The sequence below is a fragment of the Peromyscus eremicus genome, chromosome 12 (genome assembly GCF_949786415.1).
Source record: "Peromyscus eremicus chromosome 12, PerEre_H2_v1, whole genome shotgun sequence".
Lineage (NCBI taxonomy): Eukaryota > Metazoa > Chordata > Mammalia > Rodentia > Cricetidae > Peromyscus > Peromyscus eremicus.
This window is the reverse complement of record NC_081428.1, coordinates 35,564,924-35,576,834: the sequence shown is the minus strand read 5'-3', so window position 1 is coordinate 35,576,834 and position 11,911 is coordinate 35,564,924. Positions and strand designations below refer to the sequence as shown.

General features: G+C 34.1%; 1 pseudogene; it reads left to right on the top strand.

Annotated features, from left to right (window-relative positions):
- The first annotated feature begins 1,956 nt into the window (after positions 1 to 1,956).
- LOC131922882 (glyceraldehyde-3-phosphate dehydrogenase-like) lies at positions 1,957 to 2,514 on the top strand (annotated as a pseudogene).
- Positions 2,515 to 11,911: the final 9,397 nt, after the last annotated feature.

Below are 11,911 nucleotides of genomic sequence, written 5' to 3'. Positions count from 1 at the left end.
CAGAAATAGCATCTCATTATTTATTTCAGAATTATCCACATACGTTCTTCTGGAATTACCACTCTGTAAACTCATTTTTATTGATAAAAATGACCAGATCAGTATGGTCTCAGTATTGTCTGTTTGCACAAATTTCAGAGAGGAATCCTTTATCATCTTTACTGGGTTATATGTCCCTCAATTGTTACCTGTTCTGGTTTCAGTGAATCTATTCTTTACTGTCTTCTTAGAATCTCTACCAGTGTGCAGAGAACTTGCATTGATATTCTAAGTCCATTCTAGGACATGCAAATTCTAAGATGGTCATTTTTGTAGGGTCCTTTATACATATTAAGATCTCCACCTGAGTGGAGGTATTGGAGCTTTGTAATTTAATGCGGCTATTGTCCTATCCACATAGGAATAGCCAATAGAACAGAGGGCGGCTGTACTATTTGAAGAAATCAACTTATCAAGCTTTTCTTTCTAGAACAATAAGTTTACTTTGCTTTGAACAAACAAAAATATATATAAAAAAGATCTTAGGGCTTTTCTCAGATAGGGTTTTTATTCCAACAGATGACATACCTTTCCTAATTAATGTGAAATGTGGTTGTAGTGGTCCTGAAATTTATCCTTGCAACTCACAACAGTGTTCAAATACTGGAGTTTCCCGTTTTCTGTGCCCCTTTGCCAATTCTTGGGAGCTCTGCCCAAAACTGAACTGTTTTCATCAGCTTCCTTGCCTTTAGAAAATTGTCCTCATGTCTGTTATTCATGTTACACACTAAGATTATTTTTAGGAAAGTGAGCACAGTAATAAATATAACATATTTTGCTCTTACCATTCTCTGTATGATGGCCAAACCTCTAATCTAGACTTGGCAATATTTTCTTTGAGTGTTTTGAAACACAAAGCCAAAGTAAGATTGTTTGTTATAATGTCATACACATTCCCAAAACAGTAAGCGGGGAATGGCTCATTTGAATGGATGAAGGTAGAATGGATAGAGAAATAGGCAACATTGAATAGAATAAAGGCCAGCAAGCCAGCAGGTCCTGCCTCCCTCAGCCTCCCACATGCTGGGGATCCAAATTCAGGTTGTCATGCTTGTATAGCAGTCCTTTACCCAGTGAGCCATTTCCTCAGCCCACTCTTCATTTTCAAACAGCTTTATTTTCATAGAAATGTACAGCAGAAACTAAATAAATAGGCTTGTGCACAAAGCCTTTGCTTGGTCACTAGACATGTCACACAAAGAATGTGTTGTTTTCTGAGTTTTACTTTGTTTCTTAAAAGCACAAGTGATGGCATCTATTGTGTATACTTAATAATAAGCAAATCAAATTAATTAATGGATAAAACAAGTAGTATAGAGTAAGTATTTAATAAACACTCTCACATTCTATCAAAGTACCTCAATGCTGGAAAATATAATATTCTTATATGTCACTTAAATTGATTTGGTACCAACACAAATATGTATCACATATTAAAGTGAATCACTATTACAAGAGATGAATGACTTGAAGATATCACCATTTCTGAATGCTAATCTTATGAATGTGTTCTATAAGCATTAGGGACAATCTTTTTACTTTTTTCATGCCACAGCATTCACGTCAGGTACCACTAGAGGGACTAGTATTATCAGAAGTGTCTCACAGAAGCTTCAGCAGTAAAAAAAAAAAAAAAAAAAAAAAAAAAAAAAAAAAAAAGATATTATTTTTCAGTTAAGAGGAAAAAATGTTTTGAAGTAAAACTGTAGAATTCAAGTACCTTAAAATGGCATTTTTATTGATTCACCTAAGATAGACTACCTCATAACAATCATTATCTTGTAGACTATCATGAAGCACCATAGATTACATTAGATTTTACATTAATATTGTACATTTCTTTTAGATCTCTTCACCGCCCCATTCCAGAGACAGCCATATCTTCTCAAACAGTGCGAATTTCATCCCTGAGACAAGATGGTGAAGGTTGGAGTGAAAGTATTTGGCAGAATTGGGTGCCTGAATGCCAGAGCTTCCATCAACTTTGGCAAAATGAATGTAACTGCCATCAATGACCCTTTTATTGACCTCAATTATATGATATACATGTTTCAGTATGATTGTACCCATGGCATGTTCTACTGCACAGTCAAGGAAACTGGTCATCCAAGGGAAGGCCATCATCATCTTCCAGGAGGGAGATCCTGCCAACATCAAATTTGGTGATGCTGGTGCTAAGTATTTTGTGGAGTCTACTGGTGTCTTCACCACCATGAAGAAGGCCATGGCCTACTTGAATGGTTAGCCTAAAAGGGTTATCATCTCTTCCACATCAGCTGATACCCCTATGTTTGTGAGTGGTATGAAGCAACTCACTCAAGGTTGTCTTCAATGCTTCCTGCACCAACAGCTGCTTAGTCCTCCCTGGCCAAGAACATCCATGGCAACTGTGGCATTGTGGAGGGACTCATAACCACAGTGCCCACCATCAATGCCTCTCTGAAGGCTGTGGATGATACTTCTGAGGATCTGTGATGTGATAGCTGTGGGGTGGTACAGAATACCATTTCTGTACCCATAGTGCTGCCAAGGCTGTGGGCATGGTTATCCCAGAGCTGAATGAGACACTCACTGGCATTGACTCCCATGTTCTTACCCTCAATGTGTCTGTAGTGTATCAGACATACCACCTGTAGAAAGCGACCAAATATGATGACATCAAGAAGGTGGCAAAGCAGGCATTGGAGGGTCTACTAAAGGGCATCCTGGGCTACACTGAGAATTAGATTTTCTCCTGAAACTTTAACAGGGATTCCCGTTCTTCCACATTTGATGCTAGGGCTTGCAATGCTCTCAATGACAACTCTGTAAAGCTCATTTCCTATCCTGACAAGCATATGGCTATAGCAACAAGATGGGAGACTTCATGGTGTACATGACCTCTAAGGAGTTAAAAGCCATCAGCCATCCATCCCAGCAAGAATAAGAGAGAAAGAAAGAGGACCGAACATTGAGCATCTCCCCTCACAGTTTACATCCCAGAAGTCCAGAAGAAGGGGAGGTGCTTAGGGAGCACTAGCTCTTGAATACCATCAATAAAGTCCATTTTACTCACTTAGAAATCAAATTTTTAGCAAAGCTATAAATAAAAGTAAAATATAGAGGTAAAAGAATAACATCAAAATCAAACAACAACAAAACAAACAAATTAAAATGCAACTTCTTTGAAAGACTCAAAGATGGCACTCAAACTTACGAAAACTTACGCCATGAGAACTTCGTTACTGTCACCAAATTACAAATTTAACCCTCTGTGAGATTATATGCTTTTATAGTTTAGGACTATCATCTAAATGATTAAAAGGTAGCTCATGGTCCGAATGCTATGAACAAAAGCAAGCACAGATACATTTTGCAAGGAATGTAAATTAGTCCCACCATTATAGTGAATATTACAGAGATATCTTAAGAATAAAAAATACAACTACCACATGACTCAGAAAACCTGCTATGGGGCATATGTACTCAAAAGACAATGCTAGAGATAAAGTTAGACTTAGGCTTAAGTTTAGAGCTAGGTGTGCTGTTAGAGTTAGCATTAGTCTTGAGGTTATGAAGTCATGTTAGTTTTGACATTATTATCAATACCTGACATGTGAAATCAGCCTGTATCCATTAGTGATGAATGGATAGAGAAAATGCTTCATTTATTACACTGAGGCTTAAACGGAATATTTTATAACTTGAGACAGTAATGAACCCCTAAGTGAAATAAGGCAGAAACAAACACAAATAGGGTCTGATCTCACTTACATGTAGAATTTATAAAAGACAAATCCATAAAAGTAAAGGTTGGTTACCAGATATTAGGGGATTGGAGGGAGGGGGGAAATGCCATTTAAAAAGTAGACATTTTTCAATTGACATAAAATAAGTTATAGATATCTAATGTAGTCTACAGATACTATGGTTAATAAAAATGTACTTTAGGAATTTGAGGAAAGACTCAATTTTAAGCATTCTGACCATATTTATGCTAGAAAATGGACACATATCTTTGAAGGGATGAGTATGTTAATTAACTTGAATCTAGGAGTAATTTCACAGTATATGTGAATACTAGAATCACATTGTACACTGGGAAAACTGCTGCAGAACAACAACCCTTCCATGCTTTTTATTACATAGAACTCTGTTTTTTTTCCAGTGGTGATTGAAGTATTTAATATATTTGATGTATTTTTTCTGTTATTTTGTCACTTTGATGAAGCTGTCATCAAATCTTACTATTTTCTGAAGATGCTTCAATGAAGAGAAAACAAGTGGTTCTCAAGACCATATTAGTATGTGATGTTGTTGGTCATATATCAGTTACATGTTATATATATATATATAGATAGATAGATAGATAGATAGATAGATAGATAGATAGATAGATAGATAGATATAGATAGATAGATAGAGATAGATAGATAGATAGATAGAGATAGATAGATAGAGATAGATAGATAGATAGATAGATAGATAGATAGATAGATAGATAGATATAGATAGATATATAGATAGGTAGATATATCAGATATCAGATATAAGTTAGCCCAATATAACTTACCTAATTTTATTTCATACTCATTAATCATCTTTATGAAGTAGTTACCCTGCATACAAAGATGAGATGCGTGGGATGTGGTCAGTATTCAAAGAAATGACCACTATATATGTAAGTACATTGCTGAGGTTTCAAGGAGAAATACGTGACACAATTTAGTATAGACTTATGTCTAAGTGACACAGATACTCATTGGCAGATAATGGGATCACTAGTGAGACCCTCAGAGTAATGAATTGCTTTTGTCCTTCAAAATCATTTCCAAAACAGTACACTGAGAAATGCAGGAAGCTTTTAGTGCAATAGAAGGATCAGAGGTCCATGGAGAGGCCAGTATAAAGAGAAGAAGTGTTAAGAAATGTAGCAAGCCGAAGGCTACCGGAAGTGGAGAGAAACAGCAGTATAAATACATGCTTCCTTGTCTTTCCAGCCTGACTTTCCAAGATACTCTGTAGGTGAGTATACTACTGGAACTTCGTGTGTAGAGATCAAAGGGAAGTGCTTGGAAGAGAAAGAAACACTAGGGTAAAAAAATTGTTCAGAAAGAATATAGGCCAAACTGCTCTTTAGAATTGGATCCTGAAATATAAATATAGGTGTAAGAAATAATTTTAATTTAGGAAATTAAATTAGAAATAAATTTAATTTAGGACACAGGAAATAATTTATTATAGATTTTAGAAAGCAATAAAACTATGAAAGTGATGACTCAGCATGTAAGACAGCTGACTGCTATAGCCAGAATTCTTAAGAATAAGTAAAAATGATACAAAAAAATGTACTTTGATTGAATAATATTTTGAGGTCGAAAACATTTGGGCTTATCTGTGTGTTTTTTATAAAAAAAATCTGTAACCATGTTTAAGCATACTGTACATTTTCAACATACTTAAAATGAAAAAGATGATGCCATTGAAATCTTCATCTTGTTTAATTTCTAAAATGTTTCTAAGATAAATAGAGATAGGACATTATAAAGACTGGGACTTGTATAAAAGTCATCTGATTTTCCAAAATTTGATCTTGTCCTAATGACCTAAAAATAATACGTATGTTTAGTTTAAAATGTCACATGGCAGTCAAAGTGAACAAAAACTCAACAGTATAAAGAAATGCACCTATATGGTCTTACTTCCCTAAGATGTCCAGTCACACACTACTCTGAGTGCTCCACTTATTTAGGAAATTCTCATGATATTTAATTCTATGTTTACACTATGAGAAAACTATAACCTTTTTCATAACCTGACATTTTGTATGCAAATTACAGAAGATAAATTAAATCATGCAGTTCATGCTGTGTGTATTTGTTACTACATTTTGTTTTGTGGTATTTGTACCTTGATTTTTTCCTTTTTAAAGAATGAGCTTCCCTTATGTTCTTCATCTAGTCCAAGATACAGCCTGGCCCCTCAGTAGTTCCTGTGCTGTATGTGACTAGGCTCTCACCCATGTGAGTGCCATGTGTCTACTATTTCATCTCTTCCTTAGACTTCAGAAAATGTATTCACTTGTTTATGTGTATATAAACACATGGGTATGCATTTATACATATAGATGGAATATTTTGATCCTGCATTGATTTTTCATGTTTTTCTTTATATGAGTAATAGTATATTGTGAATCTTTTATTTTCCTGAAAGAAATGGCAGTATATAAAGTGAGTGATAGACAAAGGTATGTCCTTAACCTGATTCCCAACATATAGAATGGTTCTGAAACAATTCAAATGTTGTCTTTCATTTACAAAATGTTCCTGCTTGAATAATAAATTATATTGCCACTAGAGTAATATAGCCATAGCATAAACCTCCTAACACAGATAGATACTCATGCAAACTCCAAGATGTACACATAGTATTGTAATATACTTAATGTGCTATCATAGGTTAACCATTACTGATTATTACATAAAGTAATCAATTCCATTGTGAATTAAGGTCAACGTGCCTTTTAGACTACTAAAATATGCCCAGGACTATTAAATTTAATATTATTTGAAGAAAAAGTTATTTTTAAAAGTCTCCTGCTCTCATCAGTGGAAGATATCAAATGTAAACTTCCACAGTCAACAGAAACTTAAAGAGATGAGTGAAAATAATGTGGTATATCACCTAGATATTTGGAACAGAAGGAAAATGATGCAAATTCTAATACAATATGAATGAGGTTTAGTTTTTGGATGATAATAATTAATCAATATAGGTTTTTAAATAATATTAACCGGAACCACATAACGTGATTTTGGGAGGAAATACGTGCATACATATTGGAAGTGCAGACATAGTGGGTATAGACAAACAGCTGGAATTGTTAAAGAAAGTCGCACTATAAATGAGAAACATCATGGTTTTCACTGCAACAAGAGGGAGAGTGGCATAAAAGTTAGATGTAGAGCATCACAGGCTCTAGAGCCTCAGGCGTTAAAATGCACATTTATTTCAAGTGTAGTCCCTGCAAAGACAGACATTGCCTGAGAAGATAGAGCCTCCAGCATACCTTGCATATATATATATATGCATATATATATATATATATATATATATATATATATATATATATATATAAAATGTATATGGGGAAATGTTTTCCTGGATCAGTATTTGAAGGCCATGTTAGGTATATGGCTGATAAAAGTTGGCCTGGATATATCTGAGCTGGCCTCAGAACTTGGCATTGGCTGTGTAGTGTCAGTGGTGATATACTAAAGGATACAGAGATGTAAGATTGTACCATCTTGAAATTTGAATGAAAATAAATCTTTCCTCTTTCTTAAACATACACACATGTATGCATACATATCTATATACGCAGTATATACATATGTGTATATATATATATATATCAGCTTATTATAAATTTAATATTTCAAGTATTTACTTTATTCATTATTAATATGATTCTAGCAAATTCAGAACATTAACAACTTAAATATAATAAGTAACAATATTGTCCTTTCCTGAAACAAAAATACCTTAATCAATTAATGTTAACTGCGTTATAATATACTCACTCAAAATATACTGATGATTGCAATTAAAATAATTATGAGGACTTATAATGTTATCTAATTTCAATAAAGAAGGGAGGTTTCGCACTTAATTTATATTTGCCAGTGGTTTCTTTTTTGTTATGATAAGAAAGCATTATGAACTAATTTCTGTCCAAGTAAATTCATCTCTTAGTTACTACCAGGAAGATATTGTTTACCTTTACTGTTATTGTGTTTTGAAGCTTAAAAGGTTGTTTTATTCCTCCAGCATGCCATTATTTTCCATGTGAGAATTCATTGAACAATGAATTAAGTGTAGTAAGAAAAGCTTAGTAGATTTTCCCAATGGATATCATAATCTTAATGAAATGGAGTGGTTGATTGCTATTGATTTTGACCTGAATGGTGGCTCTCCAAACACCTTAACCACCTAGCATCAGGATGGTTTTAGTAAAGCTATTTTGGGTATCAGTCTGGAGGTTTTTCAGAAAACTACAAATGGAAGTATCATGTGACCCAGCTGGATAACACTTAGGTCTATACATAAAGGACTTCCTGTCCTACTACAGAGATACTTGCATATTTGTGTTCACTGATGCTGTACTATATTCCATAATAATTAGGAAATGAAATACACCTAGATGTCCATCAGTTGATGAATATATAATGAGATTTTATTCAACATTTCATAATTATGCCTACACAGAAGTAATTTTTTACTCAAGTGTACAGAAAAAAACTCAACCCATTCATTAAATTGGCTTCAAAAATTGCATACCTAGTCATAACACATAAATACACATTATACATACATGAGAGGAGTCAGAAAGACATAGGGAAAGGAGAAGAGAGAGAGAGGTTGATTTTTAGAAAGAGACAATTGTTCCTTCCCTTGAAAAACATTAAAAGTCCAGTAGAATAGAGAAAGATGTGAAAATAAACATTGCAGTCATATTAAAAAAAATGAAACCATGAAATCTGTAAGTAAATGGATGGAGCGTGCAAATATTATACTGGATAAGGTCAATCAGGTCTAGATATGCAAATATTCAATGTTATTTATCATATGTGACTCCTTGATCCAAATCTTCTGTGTCATGCAATTAAATTGGTATAATATGGAAGGCAAGTCACTAAATGGCCTATTGGGTGAAAGTGCATTATGAGATTGGGGGGTGAGTAGTAGACTGTATGTAAAATAAGATTTGATCAGCTTATTGGGGGCGGAAGCATCAAGTAGAAAGTAGCTTGAAATATAGGAAAACAAGAAGGTAGGGAAAGAATGAAAAAAAAAAAGAAAGGTTTAGGAAAAGCAGCTAATGCTCTTAACTGCTGATTTGTTTCTCTAGCCCAAACTTCATTACTGCTTATTTGGTTCATTCAAACTTTCTACTTTTTGGTCGGTTTTAATTATTTATATTTTGATTACAAATAATCATATCGCTTATATGTTTTCTGAGATGTTTGTGTATCTTATATGTTTTAAAATGTCTCCTTCATTCTATGCGCAAGTACTCACAGAAGTTCGCATTTGTGAGCATGTGTATTTTTAACTTCACATTTTCTTCTTTAACTAATCTAGAATCACGCATTTTATACTTTTAAACAGCAAAATGTATGTTTTAACTTTCAACCTTCCCATTTTACGACTTTTAATGCTCATTGTTATTTCTTGTATTTCCCTGATTCAGATTTGACCTCTCTATTTTTTTGTCTTTATGAGTGCACTGTCTCTTGAACTTCTTTCTCATTAGTGAACTGACATCAGGGAGTGAGAGAGATGTTGCAGAATAAGCATAGCATCGTCTAGCCAGCAACCATTGACTAGCCTTTGAACCAGCATCCACAAACTCGACACATTCCCTTACCTGTAATCATAGGGCATTTATATCTGTAAACCACAGCAGAAAGGTGTCATATTTTATTATGATGCAATTGCCACTCATTAAACTGAATTTCAAATGCTAAGTAAAATTAAACAATTCAAGTTAAATAGTTATTAAAAGTTTCTGTTGCATCCCCCTCAACCAGATATGATAGGCAAAATGCATTTTGTTCTTTTCCACTCCTATTGGTTTCTAGGTCTTAGGTGTTGTTTAAATCCATTTTAGGTTTTCTGTTACAGATTGTCTCTTCTTAAAGAGAAGTTATTTTAAGAAACCTGATTCCACAGTGCTTTCACCCTTTCTAAACCGTATCAACGTTATCATTTAAGACACATTATGTAAATTGAAAAAGTCATTACTACCATTTCCCACTACCATCAAAATCTTTTGCAATGTCTTAGCTCTGTTTATTGTCTATTGAGTATTATAATTCTTTGATTATTTTCTCAAAAACATGTTTGAATCCATGAATGACTACAGTGCTGTTCCTGTCCACAGACAGATGAGAAGTGACTAAAAGCTACATTCCTTTGTCTTAGTAGACAACATTTCATGGCTGCTGAGTTTCATATTATAAATACATGAGACATTAATCAGATTAACTTTCAAGTGAAAGTTCTTAGCTCTTAAAGGAGCTTATATAAAACTTTCTATTTACTATTGGAATTCAAAATTTTCATCAGGATATATCTAAGTAAATGACCTTTTTTATTAATCCTCTCTGGGACTTGGAAACCTTGTCAATCTTCAGGCTCACATCTTTCATCAAATAAAGAAAACTTTCATTATTTGTTTAAACATTACCTCTCCTCTATAATTTCCTCTATTTTATTTCAGAATCTCTTTTGATACACTTTAAAAGTCTCTTGCGGCTTTTCTCAGTAACTCATTGTTTTACTAATATTTGTTATGATTAATACTCTTTCTATGTGATTTACAGTTCTCTGTATATCCCCATGATCAACTTACCATCAACTATAAAAGTTTTCTTTTACTTAAAATATTAAAATATTTAGCATCAAAATATTTTCTTTTGTTTGTGTTACATTGCTGTCTGATATATATATATATATATATATATATATATATATATATATATATATATATATTCATGTGATTTTGTGTGTACGAACATAGAAATCAGAGGATTATGTTGAGAGTCCTACTCTATCAATTTCCACTTTACATCTTTGGAATAGGCTCTCCCACTTAAGTCTAAGCTCTTGGTTTTGGATATGTTCACTGGCAAGTTAACTCCCAGAATCTGCCTGTCTAGGGTCACAGGCATCCAATTTTTTGTTGATTTGTTTTCTAGAGGTGTTATGAATTTGAACTCAAGTCCTCATGTTTATCCAGGAAGCATTTTTTTCTTATTGAGACTTCTCTCAAGCTCTCTAAGATTCTTTTATTTTTTCACAGATAACCTTATTTTGTCTTGTCTGACATTTCCATCAGTCTTCATTCTGAGATAGCTCTTTCTTTTTTTCTTCCTTGTTTCAAGTTTTCTGTTTCTCCCTTTTATTTGTTCTTTCAAGCACAGTGACATTGGGGGCTGAGTAGGTGAGGAGTTAGACATGAAGTCACTGGGATAATCTGATAGTTGTGTCTCTTTGGTAGGAGATAGAATCAAGGGAGCTACAGATCATCATCACGACCCTATTCTATATTCATGGATATTGGTATAAGCATGGCTTGAACTATGGTTCCCATGGCTTTGGGAACTCATAGTAGTTACATTGAAGACAATGATTCTATCTTCCTCAGAAACCATTGGAAACCAAAGTTTTAACATGTAAAGGTTAAGGTCTTTTGAACATCCTTTCCATCTGTTACTGACTCTTGATGGGCCCTGTCCCTTGTAGATTCAATATAAGCACCCACAGGTACTTGAAGATCATGATTATTGTGGCTATGTCAGCTCCAAAGGCAGCATTTTGAAGTTTTTATGATTGGGTTCCAGATTTCAGGCTTATTCAACCCTGTCTCTGTGATGTTTCCTGAGCCATAGAGGCAATGGTATAAATGTCTTATTTAGGACTGCTCACTAAATCCCTATTCATTATCATCACCTTTAGCTAAGTGAAGGCTCTCTGATTAAGACTGAGAGTAGCATGTGTTTATGAGGACAAGCAAATGTTTAGAAAGCATTTTGGCTTCATGCCAATTCAACAAAACTATAACAGTAGTCTTAGGGTCTATGATTTCCTCAGCCATAGTTTTGTGCTATATTTACAGTACCAGGCATGAATTCCTTTTTATAGAAAAAACATTACATCCAATAAGAGGCCAGTTTGTTACCCCACTGATACTTGCTCCATTATTGCACAAGTGGGCACACCTTGGCAGCTGGTAGTTTGTTATTGTGGATTGTAGGACTCATATTTGGGTGATGTCATTGCTGCCTTTACTCCACCAGCAGTCCATGTAGCACTTTCTGACACTACC